Raw genomic sequence first — 22,340 nt, 5'->3', positions numbered from 1 at the left:
TTGCAGGTAGAGATGAGCGGGTTCGGTTTCTCTGAAACCGAACCCGCACGAACTTCATGTTTTTTTCACGGGTCCGAGCAGACTCGGATCCTCCCGCCTTGCTCGGTTAACCCGAGCGCGCCCGAACGTCATCATGACGCTGTCGGATTCTCGCGAGACTCGGATTCTATATAAGGAGCCGCGCGTTGCCGCCATTTTCACACGTGCATTGAGATTGATAGGGAGAGGACGTGGCTGGCGTCCTCTCCATTAGAAATTAGATTAGAAGAGAGAGAGAGATTGTGCAGAGTCAGACAGAGTTTACCACAGTGACCAGTGCAGTTGTTGTTAGTTAACTTTTATTTATTTTAATATAATATTATATCCGTTCTCTGCTATATCCGTTCTCTGCCTGAAAAAAAACGATACACAGCAGCAGCCAGTCACACAGTGTGACTCAGTCTGTGTGCACTCAGCTCAGCCCAGTGTGCTGCACATCAATGTATAAAAGGCAAAGCTTATAATAATTGTGGGGGAGACTGGGGAGCACTGCAGGTTGTTATAGCAGGAGCCCCCAGGAGTACATAATATTATATTAATTTAAAATTAAACAGTGCACACTTTTGCTGCAGGAGTGCCACTGCCAGTGTGACTAGTGGTGACCAGTGCCTGACCACCAGTATAGTAGTATATTGTTGTATGTATTGTATACTATCTCTTTATCAACCAGTCTATATTAGCAGCAGACACAGTACAGTGCGGTAGTTCACGGCTGTGGCTACCTCTGTGTCGGCAGTCGGAACTCGGCAGGCAGTCCGTCCATCCATAATTGTATTACAATATATACCACCTAACCGTGGTATTTTTTTTTCTTTCTTTATACCGTCGTCATAGTGTCATACTTGTTACGAGTATACTACTATCTCTTTATCAACCAGTGTACAGTGCGGTAGTTCACGGCTGTGGCTACCTCTGTGTCGGCAGTCGGCAGGCAGTCCGTCCATCCATAATTGTATTATTATTATAATATATACCACCTAACTGTGGTATTTTTTTTTCTTTCTTTATACCGTCGTCATAGTGTCATACTAGTTGTTACGAGTATACTACTATCTCTTTATCAACCAGTGTACAGTGCGGTAGTTCACGGCTGTGGCTACCTCTGTGTCGGCAGTCGGCAGGCAGTCCGTCCATCCATAATTGTATTATTATTATAATATATACCACCTAACTGTGGTATTTTTTTTTCTTTCTTTATACCGTCGTCATAGTGTCATACTAGTTGTTACGAGTATACTACTATCTCTTTATCAACCAGTGTACAGTGCGGTAGTTCACGGCTGTGGCTACCTCTGTGTCGGCAGTCGGCAGGCAGTCCGTCCATCCATAATTGTATTATTATTATAATATATACCACCTAACCGTGGTTTTTTTTTCATTCTTTATACCGTCGTCATAGTGTCATACTAGTTGTTACGAGTATACTACTATCTCTTTATCAACCAGTGTACAGTGCGGTAGTTCACGGCTGTGGCTACCTCTGTGTCGGCAGTCGGCAGGCAGTCCGTCCATCCATAATTGTATTATTATTATAATATATACCACCTAACCGTGGTTTTTTTTTCATTCTTTATACCGTCGTCATAGTGTCATACTAGTTGTTACGAGTATACTACTATCTCTTTATCAACCAGTGTACAGTGCGGTAGTTCACGGCTGTGGCTACCTCTGTGTCGGCAGTCGGCAGGCAGTCCGTCCATCCATAATTGTATTATTATTATAATATATACCACCTAACCGTGGTTTTTTTTTCATTCTTTATACCGTCGTCATAGTGTCATACTAGTTGTTACGAGTATACTACTATCTCTTTATCAACCAGTGTACAGTGCGGTAGTTCACGGCTGTGGCTACCTCTGTGTCGGCAGTCGGCAGGCAGTCCGTCCATCCATAATTGTATTATTATTATAATATATACCACCTAACCGTGGTTTTTTTTTCATTCTTTATACCGTCGTCATAGTGTCATACTAGTTGTTACGAGTATACTACTATCTCTTTATCAACCAGTGTACAGTGCGGTAGTTCACGGCTGTGGCTACCTCTGTGTCGGCAGTCGGCAGGCAGTCCGTCCATCCATAATTGTATTATTATTATTATAATATATACCACCTAACCGTGGTTTTTTTTTCATTCTTTATACCGTCGTCATAGTGTCATACTAGTTGTTACGAGTATACTACTATCTCTTTATCAACCAGTGTACAGTGCGGTAGTTCACGGCTGTGGCTACCTCTGTGTCGGAACTCGGCAGGCAGTCCGTCCATCCATAATTGTATTATATACCACCTAACCGTGGTTTTTTTATACCACCTAACCGTGGCAGTCCGTCCATAATTGTATACTAGTATCCAATCCATCCATCTCCATTGTTTACCTGAGGTGCCTTTTAGTTCTGCCTATAAAATATGGAGAACAAAAAAGTTGAGGTTCCAAAATTAGGGAAAGATCAAGATCCACTTCCACCTCGTGCTGAAGCTGCTGCCACTAGTCATGGCCGAGACGATGAAATGCCAGCAACGTCGTCTGCCAAGGCCGATGCCCAATGTCATAGTACAGAGCATGTCAAATCCAAAACACCAAATATCAGAAAAAAAAGGACTCCAAAACCTAAAATAAAATTGTCGGAGGAGAAGCGTAAACTTGCCAATATGCCATTTACCACACGGAGTGGCAAGGAACGGCTGAGGCCCTGGCCTATGTTCATGGCTAGTGGTTCAGCTTCACATGAGGATGGAAGCACTCAGCCTCTCGCTAGAAAAATGAAAAGACTCAAGCTGGCAAAAGCAGCACAGCAAAGAACTGTGCATTCTTCGAAATCCCAAATCCGAATTCCGAGCCCACCCGCTGGCGGTGATGCAGGGCAGTCTGGAGCGACTGCTGATGCTGACATCTGGTCCGGACTGAAGGACCTGACAACCATTACGGACATGTCGTCTACTGTCACTGCATATGATTCTCTCACCATTGATAGAATGGTGGAGGATTATATGAGTGACCGCATCCAAGTAGGCACGTCACACAGTCCGTACTTATACTGGCAGGAAAAAGAGGCAATTTGGAGGCCCTTGCACAAACTGGCTTTATTCTACCTAAGTTGCCCTCCCACAAGTGTGTACTCCGAAAGAGTGTTTAGTGCCGCCGCTCACCTTGTCAGCAATCGGCGTACGAGGTTACATCCAGAAAATGTGGAGAAGATGATGTTCATTAAAATGAATTATAATCAATTCCTCCGCGGAGACATTGACCAGCAGCAATTGCCTCCACAAAGTACACAGGGAGCTGACATGGTGGATTCCAGTGGGGACGAATTGATAATCTGTGAGGAGGGGGATGTACACGGTGATATATCGGAGGATGATGATGAGGTGGACATCTTGCCTCTGTAGAGCCAGTTTGTGCAAGGAGAGATTAATTGCTTCTTTTTTGGTGGGGGTCCAAACCAACCCGTCATTTCAGTCACAGTCGTGTGGCAGACCCTGTCACTGAAATGATGGGTTGGTTAAAGTGTGCATGTCCTGTTTTGTTTATACAACATAAGGGTGGGTGGGAAGGGCCCAAGGACAATTCCATCTTGCACCTCTTTTTTCTTTTATTTTTCTTTGCGTCATGTGCTGTTTGGGGAGGGTTTTTTGGAAGGGACATCCTGCGTGACACTGCAGTGCCACTCCTAGATGGGCCCGGTGTTTGTGTCGGCCACTAGGGTCGCTTATCTTTCTCACACAGTCAGCTACCTCATTGCGCCTCTTTTTTTCTTTGCGTCATGTGCTGTTTGGGGAGGGTTTTTTGGAAGGGACATCCTGCGTGACACTGCAGTGCCACTCCTAGATGGGCCAGGTGTTTGTGTCGGCCACTAGGGTCGCTAATCTTACTCACACAGCTACCTCATTGCGCCTCTTTTTTTCTTTGCGTCATGTGCTGTTTGGGGAGGGTTTTTTGGAAGGGACATCCTGCGTGACACTGCAGTGCCACTCCTAGATGGGCCCGGTGTTTGTGTCGGCCACTAGGGTCGCTAATCTTACTCACACAGCTACCTCATTGCGCCTCTTTTTTTCTTTGCGTCATGTGCTGTTTGGGGAGGGTTTTTTGGAAGGGACATCCTGCGTGACACTGCAGTGCCACTCCTAGATGGGCCCGGTGTTTGTGTCGGCCACTAGGGTCGCTGAGCTTAGTCATCCAGCGACCTCGGTGCAAATTTTAGGACTAAAAATAATATTGTGAGGTGTAAGGTGTTCAGAATAGACTGAAAATGAGTGTTAATTATGGTTATTGAGGTTAATAATACTATGGGATCAAAATGACCCCCAAATTCAATGTTTTAAGATGTTTTTTAGGGTTTTTTGAAAAAACCACCCGAATCCAAAACACACCCGAATCCGACAAAAAAAATTCGGTGAGGTTTTGCCAAAACGCGGTCGAACCCAAAACACGGCCGCGGAACCGAACCCAAAACCAAAACACAAAACCCGAAAAATTTCAGGCGCTCATCTCTACTTGCAGGGTCAAGCTCTCAAATAGGAGCCTGTCACTATAACACAGAGATTTTTAACCTTTTACAACTCGCGCACACTGAACAAGATTTAAATATTGCCAAGGCACATTCAGATATAATGGTGGTGCATGGTGCAGTTGCGTGTCCTAGGATGTCATGTCGTAGTTTCTCCATAGGTAACGCCTAAGCCACATCTGAGAAAGCCAGAAGAGAACCAACACTGCCCAGACCCAAAATTAGAACTGGCTCTGCAACCACTAAACCCACCATTATTGATCATTTCAGGGCCTCAGTAGCGGCAAAACACTGTTGGGCCTGGCTGTGCTTCTATGGCGGCACACCTGGAGACTGCTCAGGGCACACTAGTGTGCCACGGCACAGTGGTTGAAAAACACTACTATAACACACTAATACAATCACTTTACTTCCTGGTTCAGGAGCCAGATGCACTCAGGTCCTGCGACAGGCCCCTAGATTTCTAAAGGCCATGGTACCTCAGAAATATTGGGAGTCCAGTTCATGTGATTCTTTGATTGCTGGCACGCTGGCAGCCAGAACAATATTTTTTTGTTGTTCCTGGCACATTACACATGATGTCATGATGACACGCTGCTAGATGGCTGAGGAGCCATGAAGAGGAGCATTCAAGTGCAAAGGTAAGTGTGGGTTGGAAAGTCATGGGGAGGGGTGCAAAAGTATTGTAGAGAGGGAGGCTGGAAACACTGGGGCAAATGGTGCTGAAGAGATGCTAGGGGTTGTGCTATAGAGACACAAGGAGATTGGGCTGAGAGACAGAGGTGAATGTGCTAGACTAGAGAGACAAAGGAAGATGTGCTGGAAAGACATGAGGGGTTGTGACTGATAGACACGGGGGATAAGGCAGGAGAGGGATGGTGCTGTAGATGCGGAGAAGGGACTGTAGTGATATGGGGGGGATGGTGTTCAAGAAAAAGAGATGGGGCAGGAGAGATGCAGTGGGGATAAGGCTTAGAGACACAGGTGAGGATGAGACTTGAGAGACACAAGCAAAGAAATTCAACATGATCGGGATTGTTATGAGCCGTTCCAGAGGCTCAACGCTAATCCCTGTCATTGCTAGGCGACCGGCACATCACAGCGATTCCCCCCAGCAGTTTTCTTGATGGTCGCCCAGGCCACAGGGGGTTGTGGGCCAGCTATAGGGACATGCAGCGCTCCAGCTGCACAAAATATGTAATTTAGAGGGGCTTAGCCCAGCAGGATTCCGGATTGGCTCTTCCTCCCTTTATCTCATAGACACTACTGCCTGGCCTTGACGGTTATAATACTAAGTTACTGCAGGAGCCCTTGTTGTAATTCAGATTTTTCTGGCCCCTTTGTCTGCTTCAGTCAATCCTGCAAACCTGATCTGTCAGTAAATATCCTGCAAGTCCACGCTTCAGTAAATCCTGCAAATCTGGTCCATCAGTAAATATCCTGCAAGTTCACGTTTGAGCTAATCATGCTAACCTGGTCTGTCAGCTAACATCCTGCAAGTCCACGTTTCAGCTAATCTTGCAAGTCTGGTTTGTCCGCTTTGTCAGCTAATATCCTGCAAGGTTTAGCCTTGGTCAATCCTGCACGCCTGGTCAGTCTGCTAACATCTTTCAAGGCTATGCTTCGGACAATTCTGCACACAAGGTCTGTCTGCCAATACCCCGCAGGACCAAGCTTTGGCCAACCCTGCACACTTGGTCTGTCCTTGGTCTGGTTGCTGACAATCCACCAGGCCAAGTGTCTACCAATTCTGTATACCGGTCCTGTCTTCTGACATACTGCTAGGCCAAACTTTGGCCAATCCTGCATACCTGACCTGTTTGCTGATGTCCTGCAAGGTCAGGCCACTTCTGCTCTAAAATATCTGGCCCTACTGCTGTTACCCCATAAGGCTAGGCTGCAGACGTTCCGGACATACTGTCAACATCCTACTCCACCTCTCAGCAACCTCTAGTACTAGAGAATAACATAGGACCAGGGCTGCCATCAGAAATTATGGGGCCTGGAACTGGCTTATGAGGTAGGCCCCTCCTCCACCACACACACTGCCCCATTGCCCCCCCACCCCTGCATTCCGCAAACTTAAATTTTAAGGGGGCTGAGTGGCAGCATTTTGAGGGGACCCGGGAGGCAGTAGTGAGGATCAGGGACAGGCAGCCATGGCATGAAGGTATTATTACTACAGAGCTTGCCGTGAGCCAATCGGAATGGCAATTCCTGATTGCTTGTTGGTCCGTGAGCTCCGATTGGCTCACAGCCGGCTCTGTAGTAAGAATAGTGCCATGGCTCTGTCCCTTCAAGGCTGCCTGCAAGTGTGCAGGCAGCTGGCATGGCCCCCAATCCTGACTGCAGCCACCTGGGCCCTATCTCAGTCCGGGCCTGGGACTGGAGTCCCCACCGCCCCCCCGCCCCCCCCTTCATGTAGGACCTACGTAAGACCTAGTGGTCCCAAAGTCTCGTCAAATTGTGTCTCAGCTATCAAAACACTGCTGTATCCTCTCTCTTTAGTCTTTAATCGATGTATATGGGATCTTCGGTCTATTGGGTGAGCTCCTACTACTGGAGGAATTAGGTCCAAGGGGCTCCCTAAGTACCAGCGTGCGCTACTAGCACTAAGGAAACAGTGGGGGGTTGCTAATGGTGAGACGCCTCTTGAGAACTCTAGAACTCTAATAGAACTGGAGTTTCCCGTCAGTTCAAACAAGTCTTAGGCAACCACGTACCTTAATATTGTAGTTCTGAAGTACTCCATGGCATCTTGCAAGTCCGAAGATTTTTCATAGGAACTCTCTAAGGCATCTTGCAAGTCCAAGGTTCCAGTATTTTCATAACAAGGATTGGCACATCTGAAATTTGAACATGCATTATTTTCCTGACGTATAGTCAATCAGCATGCGCAAGTCTCTGGAAACATGGCGCCCACCATGGTCTGGAGGCTAATTTCCTACTGCGCATGCGCCATTTGGGACTGTTTTTTTCTGCAAGCCCAAGAAGCAAGCTGCAGCAGCAGCACAGCAGCACCACTGCCTGCCCGCTCCACTAACTACACACACTGTCCACAACCCTGAAGCAACAGCAGCAGCACTTCAAACAGAAGAACAGGACAAGTATGTGGTAAGTGTATTTCTGCAGGGGATCAGTACTAAATGCCGCCGGCCGGAATCCCGGCGGTCGAAATCCCGACGCCGGAATCCCGACCACACAATCCCGACAGGGGTGGCGAGCGGAACGCAGCCCCTTGCGGGCTCGCTTCGCTCGCCATGCTCGGCACACTATTATATTCTCCCTCTATGGGTGTCATGGACACCCACGGAGGGAGAATATGTCGGGATTGTGGCGGTCGGGATTGTGGCGGTCGGGATTCCGGCTTCGGTATTTCGACCGACGGGATTCCGGCCCGCGGCATCTTGACCGCATCCCTCCTGCAGCGGGGTACACTGGGTTTCCACAGGGATAACATCGAGGAGGTAGAGATGGATCTTGATCCGAGGCACCAACAAGCTAAAAGCTTTGACTGTTCCCAGGATGCTTAGTGGCGCCTCCTCTATAGCCCCGCCTCTAGGCACTGGAGCTCAGATTGTAAGTTGGTGCCTGCAGTGCAGGCAGCTAACAGGGAGGGCTGCGCTGGGCAGCCCTGAAAAGAGCTTTTCAGAAGACTTTAAGGGCCGCAGCATAGGCACTTACAAGTGCTATATGTCATTCTGACATATCATGCTGCGGCTGCCTCACCTCCCCCGGCGGCGCTGTATACTCCCGCGCCCTGGTTGCTGGGTACTTACAGCGGAAGGCTCCGATTTCCACTAGGGCACACACACTTGCCGCTGCTCTCCGGGATCGTGTGGCCGCATCAAGGGATGAGGTAAGAGGGTCCCCTAGGCGGGACCCGCTGTACATCGCAATCCGGCGTGGTCTTTAGGAGATGGACCGCGCGCGCTGGCGTGGACACTGTGGCCGTACAGGGACCCCACTAGACCACCAGGGCAAGGGCTAAGGACCGCAGTAACCCGTGGTGAAGTCCAGCAAGGGGATAAGGCTCTGACCTGTAACCCCTCCCCCAGCCCCAGGCAGAGCCGGCCCTAACCAATATGATGCCCTAGGCAAGATTTTGGCTAGTGCCCCCTAACACCACCGCTAGTTCTGCAGGAGATGCCTGGCATGAGTCAGCTGGCAGCTCTGCTAACGTCGGGCGCCTATTGTTTATGAAAATGCATCTTATTTGCATTACTATGTGGCTAGGATGCACAAGCAGCTTCTGCTGATTAAAATTATATGCAGCATGCCTATATTCTGTGTGCGACTGCGGCTGTATCTGCATACGAAATGCTACATTACAGTAATTTCCAGGAATACGCGCAAGGTAGGATTTCGTATGCAGATAGAGCCGCAGTCACACACAGAATATAGGCATGCCGCATATCATTTTAATCAGCAGAAGCTGCTGGTGCCCCTAAGCACAGGGCCGGTGCAAGATTTTCAGGCACCCTAGGCAAAACTTAAGCCTAACCCCCCCCCCCCCACACACACTCTCCATATTTACGTTACGTCACAGTAGTGCCTCTTGTTGATGTTTCATCACACAGTAGTGTCCCGTATTCACGTTACACTACAGTAGAGCCCATTTACATTAAACCACACAGTAGAGCACATCCATGTTATACCACACAGTAGTACTCCCTGCAATGTGCTTTGATGGCTCCCAGGGTACAAGTTATACATAACAATAAAAACTACATTATATATGTATTATATATACATATATATATGAATCCAACCTTTTTACAATACAATATATCCTTTTCATGAAACCCAGTGAGTGCCTATTATGTTTCCTTCTTTAATTATAGTTGCAAATGCTAGTCACTCCCCTTCGTGTATATATATTTATTGATTCTGTGCCCCATATCCCCTTTCCTGTTTATAAATAAAACAATTATATATATATATATATATATATATAATTATATATATATTGTTGAAGTTCAGAACATGGGACCCCCGGGTTAGCATAACTAAACTGTTTCAGAACAGTAAAACGTACCCTTGCTCACCACAGGTTACTATTCCTATTACATGTCCATGTGAATAGTTAAACTGATAGCTCAGTGTTAATTTCAGTGTCTTTCTCTATACTCTCGTCTCCAGCCTCCTCTGCACTTCTGCCTGCCTGGCACTGTTGGGCTGAGGTAAATTGTCACTGGCTTGTGGGAGTCGGAAACTACTTGTTGGACACGCTGACACAACGGGGGTTGATCGCTCGCTAGCTACTTTTAGCAGCCGTGCAAACGCATAGTCACTGCGATGTGCACCGGAAATTTTTTGGGTTTTGTGTTTTGGGTTCGGTTCCGCGGCCGTGTTTTGGGTTCGAACGCGTTTTGGCAAAACCTCACCAAATTTTTTTTGTCGGATTCGGGTGTGTTTTGGATTCGGGTGTTTTTTTCAAAAAACCCTAAAAAACAGCTTAAATCATAGAATTTGGGGGTCATTTTGATCCCAAAGTATTATTAACCTCAATAACCATAATTTCCACTCATTTTCAGTCTATTCTGAACACCTCACACCTCACAATATTATTTTTAGTCCTAAAATTTGCACCGAGGTCGCTGGATGACTAAGCTCAGCGACCCTAGTGGCCGACACAAACACCTGGCCCATCTAGGAGTGGCACTGCAGTGTCACGCAGGCTGGCCCTTCCAAAAAACACTCCCCAAACAGCACATGACGCAAAGAAAAAAAGAGGCGCAATGAGGTAGCTGTGTGAGTAAGCTAAGCGACCCTAGTGGCCGACACAAACACCTGGCCCATCTAGGAGTGGCACTGCAGTGTCACGCAGGCTGGCCCTTCCAAAAAACACTCCCCAAACAGCACATGACGCAAAGAAAAATTAAAGAAAAAAGAGGTGCAAGATGGAATTGTCCTTGGGCCCTCCCACCCACCCTTATGTTGTATAAACTAGAGATGAGCGGGTTCGGTTCCTCGGAATCCGAACCCGCCCGAACTTCATGTTTTTTTTCACGGGTCCGAGCGACTCGGATCTTCCCGCCTTGCTCGGTTAACCCGAGCGCGCCCGAACGTCATCATGACGCTGTCGGATTCTCGCGAGGCTCGGATTCTATCGCGAGACTCGGATTCTATATAAGGAGCCGCGCGTCGCCGCCATTTTCACACGTGCATTGAGATTGATAGGGAGAGGACGTGGCTGGCGTCCTCTCCATTTAGATTAGAAGAGAGAGAGTGAGATTGATTTGAGACAGAGACACTTGATTTACTGGAGCTTAGGAGTACTGTAGAGAGTGCAGAGTTTAGTAGTGACTGACCACAGTGACCACCAGACAGTGCAGTTTTATTTAATATAATCCGTTCTCTGCCTGAAAAAAACGATACACAGTGACTCAGTCACATACCATATCTGTGTGCACTGCTCAGCCCAGTGTGCTGCATCATCTATGTATATATTTGACTGTGCTTACACAGCTTATAATTGTGGGGGAGACTGGGGAGCAGTGCCAGTTATAGGTTATAGCAGGAGCCAGGAGTACATATTATTAAAATTAAACAGTGCACACTTTTGCTGCAGGAGTGCCACTGCCAGTGTGACTGACCAGTGACCTGACCACACTGACCACCAGTATAGTTAGTAGTATACTATATTGTGATTGCCTGAAAAAGTTAAACACTCGTCGTGTGACTTGTGTGGTGTTTTTTTTTTTTATTCTATAAAAAACTCATTCTGCTGACAGACAGTGTCCAGCAGGTCCGTCATTATATAATATATACCTGTCCGGCTGCAGTAGTGATATATATATATTTTTTATATCATTATTTATCATCCAGTCGCAGCAGACACAGTACGGTAGTTCACGGCTGTAGCTACCTCTGTGTCGGCACTCGGCAGTCCATCCATAATTGTATACCACCTACCCGTGGTTTTTTTTTCTTTCTTCTTTATACATACATACTACATCTCATTATCAACCAGTCTATATTAGCAGCAGACACAGTACAGTAGTCCACGGCTGTAGCTACCTCTGTGTCGGCACTCGGCAGTCCGTCCATAATTGTATACCACCTACCCGTGGTTTTTTTTTCTTTCTTCTTTATACATACATACTACATCTCTTTATCAACCAGTCTATATTAGCAGCAGACACAGTACAGTAGTCCACGGCTGTAGCTACCTCTGTGTCGGCACTCGGCAGTCCATCCATAATTGTATACCACCTACCCGTGGTTTTTTTTTCTTTCTTCTTTATACATACATACTACATCTCATTATCAACCAGTCTATATTAGCAGCAGACACAGTACAGTACGGTAGTCCACGGCTGTAGCTACCTCTGTGTCGGCACTCGGCAGTCCGTCCATAATTGTATACCACCTACCCGTGGTTTTTTTTTCTTTCTTCTTTATACATACATACTACATCTCTTTATCAACCAGTCTATATTAGCAGCAGACACAGTACAGTAGTCCACGGCTGTAGCTACCTCTGAGTCGGCACTCGGCAGTCCATCCATAATTGTATACCACCTACCCGTGGTTTTTTTTTCTTTCTTCTTTATACATACATACTACATCTCTTTATCAACCAGTCTATATTAGCAGCAGACACAGTACAGTAGTCCACGGCTGTAGCTACCTCTGTGTTGGCACTCGGCAGTCCATCCATAATTGTATACCACCTACCCGTGGTTTTTTTTTCTTCTTTATACATACATACTACATCTCTTTATCAACCAGTCTATATTAGCAGCAGACACAGTACAGTAGTCCACGGCTGTAGCTACCTCTGTGTCGGCACTCGGCAGTCCATCCATAATTGTATACCACCTACCCGTGTTTTTTTTTTCTTTCTTCTTTATACATACATACTACATCTCTTTATCAACCAGTCTATATTAGCAGCAGACACAGTACAGTACAGTAGTCCACGGCTGTAGCTACCTCTGTGTCGGCACTCGGCAGTCCGTCCATAATTGTATACCACCTACCCGTGGTTTTTTTTTTCTTTCTTCTTTATACATACATACTACATCTCTTTATCAACCAGTCTATATTAGCAGCAGACACAGTACAGTAGTCCATGGCTGTAGCTACCTCTGTGTCGGCACTCGGCAGTCCATCCATAATTGTATACCACCTACCCGTGGTTTTTTTTTCTTTCTTCTTTATACATACATACTACATCTCTTTATTAACCAGTCTATATTAGCAGCAGACACAGTACAGTAGTCCACGGCTGTAGCTACCTCTGTGTCGGCACTCGGCAGTCCATCCATAATTGTATACCACCTACCCGTGGTTTTTTTTTCTTTCTTCTTTATACATACATACTACATCTCTTTATCAACCAGTCTATATTAGCAGCAGACACAGTACAGTACGGTAGTCCACGGCTGTAGCTACCTCTGTGTCGGCACTCGGCAGTCCGTCCATAATTGTATACCACCTACCCGTGGTTTTTTTTTCTTTCTTCTTTATACATACATACTACATCTCTTTATCAACCAGTCTATATTAGCAGCAGACACAGTACAGTACGGTAGTCCACGGCTGTAGCTACCTCTGTGTCGGCACTCGGCAGTCCGTCCATAATTGTATACCACCTACCCGTGGTTTTTTTTTCTTTCTTCTTTATACATACATACTACATCTCTTTATCAACCAGTCTATATTAGCAGCAGACACAGTACAGTACGGTAGTCCACGGCTGTAGCTACCTCTGTGTCGGCACTCGGCAGTCCGTCCATAATTGTATACCACCTACCCGTGGTTTTTTTTTCTTTCTTCTTTATACATACATACTACATCTCTTTATCAACCAGTCTATATTAGCAGCAGACACAGTACAGTACGGTAGTCCACGGCTGTAGCTACCTCTGTGTCGGCACTCGGCAGTCCGTCCATAATTGTATACCACCTACCCGTGGTTTTTTTTTCTTTCTTCTTTATACATACATACTACATCTCTTTATCAACCAGTCTATATTAGCAGCAGACACAGTACAGTACGGTAGTCCACGGCTGTAGCTACCTCTGTGTCGGCACTCGGCAGTCCGTCCATAATTGTATACCACCTACCCGTGGTTTTTTTTTCTTTCTTCTTTATGCATACATACTACATCTCTTTATTAACCAGTCTATTTTAGCAGCAGACACAGTACAGTAGTCCACGGCTGTAGCTACCTCTGTGTCGGCACTCGGCAGTCCATCCATAATTGTATACTAGTATCCATCCATCTCCATTGTTTACCTGAGGTGCCTTTTAGTTGTGCCTATTAAAATATGGAGAACAAAAATGTTGAGGTTCCAAAATTAGGGAAAGATCAAGATCCACTTCCACCTCGTGCTGAAGCTGCTGCCACTAGTCATGGCCGAGACGATGAAATGCCAGCAACGTCGTCTGCCAAGGCCGATGCCCAATGTCATAGTACAGAGCATGTCAAATCCAAAACAGCAAATATCAGTAAAAAAAGGACTCCAAAACCTAAAATAAAATTGTCGGAGGAGAAGCGTAAACTTGCCAATATGCCATTTACCACACGGAGTGGCAAGGAACGGCTGAGGCCCTGGCCTATGTTCATGGCTAGTGGTTCAGCTTCACATGAGGATGGAAGCACTCAGCCTCTCGCTAGAAAAATGAAAAGACTCAAGCTGGCAAAAGCAGTAGCACCGCAAAGAACTGTGCATTCTTCGAAATCCCAAATCCACAAGGAGAGTCCGACTCCAATTGTGTCGGTTGCGATGCCTGACCTTCCCAACACTGGACGTGAAGAGCATGCGCCTTCCACCATTTGCACGCCCCCTGCAAGTGATGGAAGGAGCACCCGCAGTCCAGTTCCTGATAGTCAGATTGAAGATGTCAGTGTTGAAGTACACCAGGATGAGGAGGATATGGGTGTTGCTGGCGCTGGGGAGGAAATTGACCAGGAGGATTCTGATGGTGAGGTGGTTTGTTTAAGTCAGGCACCCAGGGAGACACCTGTTGTCCGTGGGAGGAATATGGCCGTTGACATGCCTGGTGAAAATACCAAAAAAATCAGCTCTTCGGTGTGGAAGTATTTCACCAGAAATGCGGACAACAGGTGTCAAGCCGTGTGTTCCCTTTGTCAAGCTGTAATAAGTAGGGGTAAGGACGTTAACCACCTCGGAACATCCTCCCTTATACGTCACCTGCAGCGCATTCATAATAAGTCAGTGACAAGTTCAAAAACTTGGGCCGACAGCGGAAGCAGTCCACTGACCAGTAAATCCCTTCCTCTTGTAACCAAGCTCACGCAAACCACCCCACCAACTCCCTCAGTGTCAATTTCCTCCTTCCCCAGGAATGCCAATAGTCCTGCAGGCCATGTCACTGGCAATTCTGATGATTCCTCTCCTGCCTGGGATTCCTCCGATGCATCCTTGCGTGTAACGCCTACTGCTGCTGGCGCTACTGTTGTTGCTGCTGGGAGTCGATGGTCATCCCAGAGGGGAAGTCGTAAGACCACTTGTACTACTTCCACCAAGCAATTGACTGTCCAACAGTCCTTTGCGAGGAAGATGAAATATCACAGCAGTCATCCTACTGCAAAGCGGATAACTGAGGCCTTGACATCCTGGGTGGTGAGAAACGTGGTTCCGGTATCCATCATTACTGCAGAGCCAACTAGAGACTTGTTGGAGGTACTGTGTCCCCGGTACCAAATACCATCTAGGTTCCATTTCTCTAGGCAGGCGATACCGAAAATGTACACAGACCTCAGAAAAAGAGTCACCAGTGTCCTAAAAAATGCAGCTGTACCCAATGTCCACTTAACCACGGACATGTGGACAAGTGGAGCAGGGCAGGGTCAGGACTATATGACTGTGACAGCCCACTGGGTAGATGTATGGACTCCCGCCGCAACAACAGCAGCGGCGGCACCAGTAGCAGCATCTCGCAAACGCCAACTCTTTCCTAGGCAGGCTACGCTTTGTATCACCGCTTTCCTGAATACGCACACAGCTGAAAACCTCTTACGGCAACTGAGGAAGATCATCGCGGAATGGCTTACCCCAATTGGACTCTCCTGTGGATTTGTGGCATCGGACAACGCCAGCAATATTGTGTGTGCATTAAATCTGGGCAAATTCCAGCACGTCCCATGTTTTGCACATACCTTGAATTTGGTGGTGCAGAATTTTTTAAAAAACGACAGGGGCGTGCAAGAGATGCTGTCGGTGGCCAGAAGAATTGCGGGACACTTTCGGCGTACAGGCACCACGTACAGAAAACTGGAGCACCACCAAAATCTACTGAACCTGCCCTGCCATCATCTGAAGCAAGAAGTGGTAACGAGGTGGAATTCAACCCTCTATATGCTTCAGAGGTTGGAGGAGCAGCAAAAGGCCATTCAAGCCTATACAATTGAGCACGATATAGGAGGTGGAATGCACCTGTCTCAAGCGCAGTGGAGAATGATTTCAACGTTGTGCAAGGTTCTGATGCCCTTTGAACTTGCCACACGTGAAGTCAGTTCAGACACTGCCAGCCTGAGTCAGGTCATTCCCCTCATCAGGCTTTTGCAGAAGAAGCTGGAGACATTGAAGGAGGAGCTAACACGGAGCGATTCCGCTAGGCATGTGGGACTTGTGGATGGAGCCCTTAATTCGCTTAACAAGGATTCACGGGTGGTCAATCTGTTGAAATCAGAGCACTACATTTTGGCCACTGTGCTCGATCCTAGATTTAAAGCCTACCTTGGATCTCTCTTTCCGGCTGACACAAGTCTGCTGGGGTTGAAAGACCTGCTGGTGAGAAAATTGTCAAGTCAAGCGGAACGCGACCTGTCAACAACATCTTCTCCTTCACATTCTCCCGCAACTGGGGGTGCGAGGAAAAGGCTCAGAATTCCGAGCCCACCCGCTGGCGGTGATGCAGGGCAGTCTGGAGCGACTGCTGATGCTGACATCTGGTCCGGACTGAAGGACCTGACAACGATTACGGACATGTCGTCTACTGTCACTGCATATGATTCTCTCACCAATGAAAGAATGGTGGAGGATTATATGAGTGACCGCATCCAAATAGGCATGTCACACAGTCCGTACTTATACTGGCAGGAAAAAGAGGCAATTTGGAGGCCCTTGCACAAACTGGCTTTATTCTACCTAAGTTGCCCTCCCACAAGTGTGTACTCCGAAAGAGTGTTTAGTGCCGCCGCTCACCTTGTCAGCAATCGGCGTACGAGGTTACATCCAGAAAATGTGGAGAAGATGATGTTCATTAAAATGAATTATAATCAATTCCTCCGTGGAGACATTCACCAGCAGCAATTGCCTCCACAAAGTACACAGGGTGCTGAGATGGTGGATTCCAGTGGGGACGAATTGATAATCTGTGAGGAGGGGGATGTACACGGTGATATGTCGGAGGATGATGATGAGGTGGACATCTTGCCTCTGTAGAGCCAGTTTGTGCAAGGAGAGATTAATTGCTTCTTTTTTGGGGGGGGTCCAAACCAACCCGTCATATCAGTCACAGTCGTGTGGCAGACCCTGTCACTGAAATGATGGGTTGGTTAAAGTGTGCATGTCCTATTTATACAACATAAGGGTGGGTGGGAGGGCCCAAGGACAATTCCATCTTGCACCTCTTTTCTCTTTTCTTTTTCTTTGCGTCATGTGCTGTTTGGGGAGGGTTTTTTGGAAGGGCCATCCTGCGTGACACTGCAGTGCCACTCCTAGATGGGCCCGGTGTTTGTGTCGGCCACTAGGGTCGCTTATCTTACTCACACAGTCAGCTACCTCATTGCGCCTCTTTTTTTCTTTGCGTCATGTGCTGTTTGGGGAGTGTTTTTTGGAAGGGACATCCTGCGTGACACTGCAGTGCCACTCCTAGATGGGCCCGGTGTTTGTGTCGGCCACTAGGGTCGCTTATCTTACTCACACAGTCAGCTACCTCATTGCGCCTCTTTTTTTCTTTGCGTCATGTGCTGTTTGGGGAGGGTTTTTTGGAAGGGACATCCTGCGTGACACTGCAGTGCCACTCCTAGATGGGCCCGGTGTTTGTGTCGGCCACTAGGGTCGCTTATCTTACTCACACAGTCAGCTACCTCATTGCGCCTCTTTTTTTCTTTGCGTCATGTGCTGTTTGGGGAGGGTTTTTTGGAAGGGACATCCTGCGTGACACTGCAGTGCCACTCCTAGATGGGCCCGGTGTTTGTGTCGGCCACTAGGGTCGCTTATCTTACTCACACAGTCAGCTACCTCATTGCGCCTCTTTTTTTCTTTGCGTCATGTGCTGTTTGGGGAGGGTTTTTTGGAAGGGACATCCTGCGTGACACTGCAGTGCCACTCCTAGATGGGCCCGGTGTTTGTGTCGGCCACTAGGGTCGCTTATCTTACTCACACAGCGACCTCGGTGCAAATTTTAGGACTAAAAATAATATTGTGAGGTGTGAGGTATTCAGAATAGACTGAAAATGAGTGTAAATTATGGTTTTTGAGGTTAATAATACTTTGGGATCAAAATGACCCCCAAATTCTATGATTTAAGCTGTTTTTTAGGGTTTTTTGAAAAAAAACACCCGAATCCAAAACACACCCGAATCCGACAAAAAAAATTCGGTGAGGTTTTGCCAAAACGCGGTCGAACCCAAAACACGGCCGCGGAACCGAACCCAAAACCAAAACACAAAACCCGAAAAATTTCAGGCGCTCATCTCTAGTATAAACAGGACATGCACACTTTAACCAACCCATCATTTCAGTGACAGGGTCTGCCACACGACTGTGACTGAAATGACGGGTTGGTTTGGACCCCCACCAAAAAAGAAGCAATTAATCTCTCCTTGCACAAACTGGCTCTACAGAGGCAAGATGTCCACCTCATCATCATCCTCCGATTCATCACCGTGTACATCCCCCTCCTCACAGATTATCAATTCGTCCCCACTGGAATCCACCATCACAGCTCCCTGTGTACTTTGTGGAGGCAATTGCTGCTGGTGAATGTCTCCATGGAGGAATTGATTATAATTCATTTTAATGAACATCATCTTCTCCACATTTTCTGGAAGTAACCTCGTACGCCGATTGCTGACAAGGTGAGCGGCGACACTAAACACTCTTTCGGAGTACACACTTGTGGGAGGGCAACTTAGGTAGAATAAAGCCAGTTTGTGCAAGGGCCTCCAAATTGCCTCTTTTTCCTGCCAGTATACGTACGGACTGTCTGACATGCCTACTTGGATGCGGTCACTCATATAATCCTCCACCATTCTTTCAATGGTGAGAGAATCATATGCAGTGACAGTAGACGACATGTCCGTAATCGTTGGCAGGTCCTTCAGTCCGGACCAGATGTCAGCATCAGCAGTCGCTCCAGACTGCCCTGCATCACCGCCAGCGGGTGGGCTCGGAATTCTGAGCCTTTTCCTCGCACCCCCAGTTGTGGGAGAATGTGAAGGAGGAGATGTTGACAGGTCGCGTTCCGCTTGACTTGACAATTTTCTCACCAGCAGTTCTTTGAACCCCTGCAGACTTGTGTCTGCCGGAAAGAGAGATCCAAGGTAGGTTTTAAATCTAGGATCGAGCACGGTGGCCAAAATGTAGTGCTCTGATTTCAACAGATTGACCACCCGTGAATCCTTGTTAAGCGAATTAAGGGCTCCATCCACAAGTCCCACATGCCTAGCGGAATCGCTCTGTGTTAGCTCCTCCTTCAATGTCTTCAGCTTCTTCTGCAAAAGCCTGATGAGGGGAATGACCTGACTCAGGCTGGCAGTGTCTGAACTGACTTCACGTGTGGCAAGTTCAAAAGGTTGCAGAACCTTGCACAACGTTGAAATCATTCTCCACTGCGCTTGAGACAGGTGCATTCCACCTCCTATATCGTGCTCAGTTGTATAGGCTTGAATGGCCTTTTGCTGCTCCTCCAACCTCTGAAGCATATAGAGGGTTGAATTCCACCTCGTTACCACTTCTTGCTTCAGATGATGGCAGGGCAGGTTCAGGCGTTTTTGGTGGTGCTCCAGTCTTCTGTACGTGGTGCCTGTACGCCAAAAGTGTCCCGCAATTCTTCTGGCCACCGACAGCATCTCTTGCACGCCCCTGTCGTTTTTTAAATAATTCTGCACCACCAAATTCAAGGTATGTGCAAAACATGGGACGTGCTGGAATTTGCCCATATTTAATGCACACACAATATTGCTGGCGTTGTCCGATGCCACAAATCCACAGGAGAGTCCAATTGGGGTAAGCCATTCTGCGATGATCTTCCTCAGTTGCCGTAAGAGGTTTTTAGCTGTGTGCGTATTCTGGAAAGCGGTGATACAAAGCGTAGCCTGCCTAGGAAAGAGTTGGCGTTTGCGAGATGCTGCTACTGGTGCCGCCGCTGCTGTTCTTGCGGCGGGAGTCCATACATCTACCCAGTGGGCTGTGACAGTCATATAGTCCTGAGTCTGCCCTGCTCCACTTGTCCACATGTCCGTGGTTAAGTGGACATTGGGTACAACTGCATTTTTTAGGACACTGGTGAGTCTTTTTCTGAGGTCTGTGTACATTTTCGGTATCGCCTGCCTAGAGAAATGGAACCTAGATGGTATTTGGTACCGGGGACACAGTACCTCAAACAAGTCTATAGTTGGCTCTGCAGTAATGATGGATACCGGAACCACGGTTCTCACCGCCCAGGATGCCAAGGCCTCAGTTATCCGCTTTGCAGCTGGATGACTGCTGTGATATTTCATCTTCCTCGCAAAGGACTGTTGGACAGTCAATTGCTTGGTGGAAGTAGTAAAAGTGGTCTTACGACTTCCCCTCTGGGATGACCATCGACTCCCAGTAGCAACAACAGCAGCGCCAGCAGCAGTAGGCGTTACACGCAAGGATGCATCGGAGGAATCCCAGGCAGGAGAGGACTCGTCAGAATTGCCAGTGACATGGCCTGCAGGACTATTGGCATTCCTGGGGAAGGAGGAAATTGACACTGAGGGAGTTGGTGGGGTGGTTTGCGTGAGCTTGGTTACAAGAGGAAGGGATTTACTGGTCAGTGGACTGCTTCCGCTGTCGCCCAAAGTTTTTGAACTTGTCACTGACTTATGATGAATGCGCTGCAGGTGATGTATAAGGGAGGATGTTCCGAGGTGGTTAACGTCCTTACCCCTACTTATTACAGCTTGACAAAGGCAACACACGGCTTGACAAATGTTGTCCGCATTTCTGTTGAAATACTTCCACACCGAAGAGCTGATTTTTTTTTGTATTTTCACCAGGCATGTCAATGGCCATATTCCTCCCACGGACAACAGGTGTCTCCCCGGGTGCCTGACTTAAACAAACCACCTCACCATCAGAATCCTCCTGGTCAATTTCCTCCCCAGCGCCAGCCACACCCATATCCTCCTCATCCTGGTGTACTTCAACACTGACATCTTCAATCTGACTATCAGGAACTGGACTGCGGGTGCTCCTTCCAGCACTTGCAGGGGGCGTGCAAATGGTGGAAGGCGCATGCTCTTCACGTCCAGTGTTGGGAAGGTCAGGCATCGCAACCGACACAATTGGACTCTCCTTGTGGATTTGTGATTTCGAAGAACGCACAGTTCTTTGCTGTGCTTTTGCCAGCTTGAGTCTTTTCATTTTTCTAGCGAGAGGCTGAGTGCTTCCATCCTCATGTGAAGCTGAACCACTAGCCATGAACATAGGCCAGGGCCTCAGCCGTTCCTTGCCACTCCGTGTGGTAAATGGCATATTGGCAAGTTTACGCTTCTCCTCCGACGATTTTATTTTAGATTTTTTAGTCCTTTTTTTACTGATATTTGGTGTTTTGGATTTTACATGCTCTGTACTATGACATTGGGCATCGGCCTTGGCAGACGACGTTGATGGCATTTCATCGTCTCGGCCATGACTAGTGGCAGCAGCTTCAGCACGAGGTGGAAGTCGATCTTGATCTTTCCCTATTTTTGGAACCTCAACATTTTTGTTCTCCATATTTTAATAGGCACAACTAAAAGGCACCTCAGGTAAACAATGGAGATGGATGGATACTAGTATACTTATGGATGACGAGTGACTGCCGACACAGAGGTAGCTACAGCCGTGGACTACCGTACTGCGTCTGCTAGTATAGACTGGATGATAATGATATAAAATATATATATATATATCACTACTGCAGGACAGGTATATATTATATAATGACGGACCTGCTGGACACTGACAGCAGCAGACTCCTAAACTACTAGTATGAAGAAGATAGAAAAAAAAAAACCACCACAGGTAGGTATACAATTATGGACGAGCACTGCCGACACAGAGGTAGCTACAGCCGTAGACTACCGTACTGCGTCTGCTAGTATAGACTGGATGGTAATGATATAAAAAATATATATATATATCACTACTGCAGGACAGGTATATATTATATAATGACGGACCTGCTGGACACTGTCAGCAGCAGACTCCTAAACTACTAGTATGAAGAAGATAGAAAAAAAAAAACACCACAGGTAGGTATACAATTATGGACGAGCACTGCCGACACAGAGGTAGCTACAGCCGTGGACTACCGTACTGCATCTGCTAGTATAGACTGGATGATAATGATATAAAAAATATATATATATCACTACTGCAGGACAGGTATATATTATATAATGACGGACCTGCTGGACACTGTCAGCAGCAGACTCCTAAACTACTAGTATGAAGAAGATAGAAAAAAAAACCCACCACAGGTTGGTATACAATTATGGATGAGCACTGCCGACACAGAGGTAGCTACAGCCGTGGACTACCGTACTGCGTCTGCTAGTATAGACTGGATGAT

Source organism: Pseudophryne corroboree, chromosome 7, assembly GCF_028390025.1.
Source record: "Pseudophryne corroboree isolate aPseCor3 chromosome 7, aPseCor3.hap2, whole genome shotgun sequence".
Classification (NCBI taxonomy): Eukaryota; Metazoa; Chordata; class Amphibia; order Anura; family Myobatrachidae; genus Pseudophryne; species Pseudophryne corroboree.
This window is presented reverse-complemented; position numbering follows the sequence as displayed.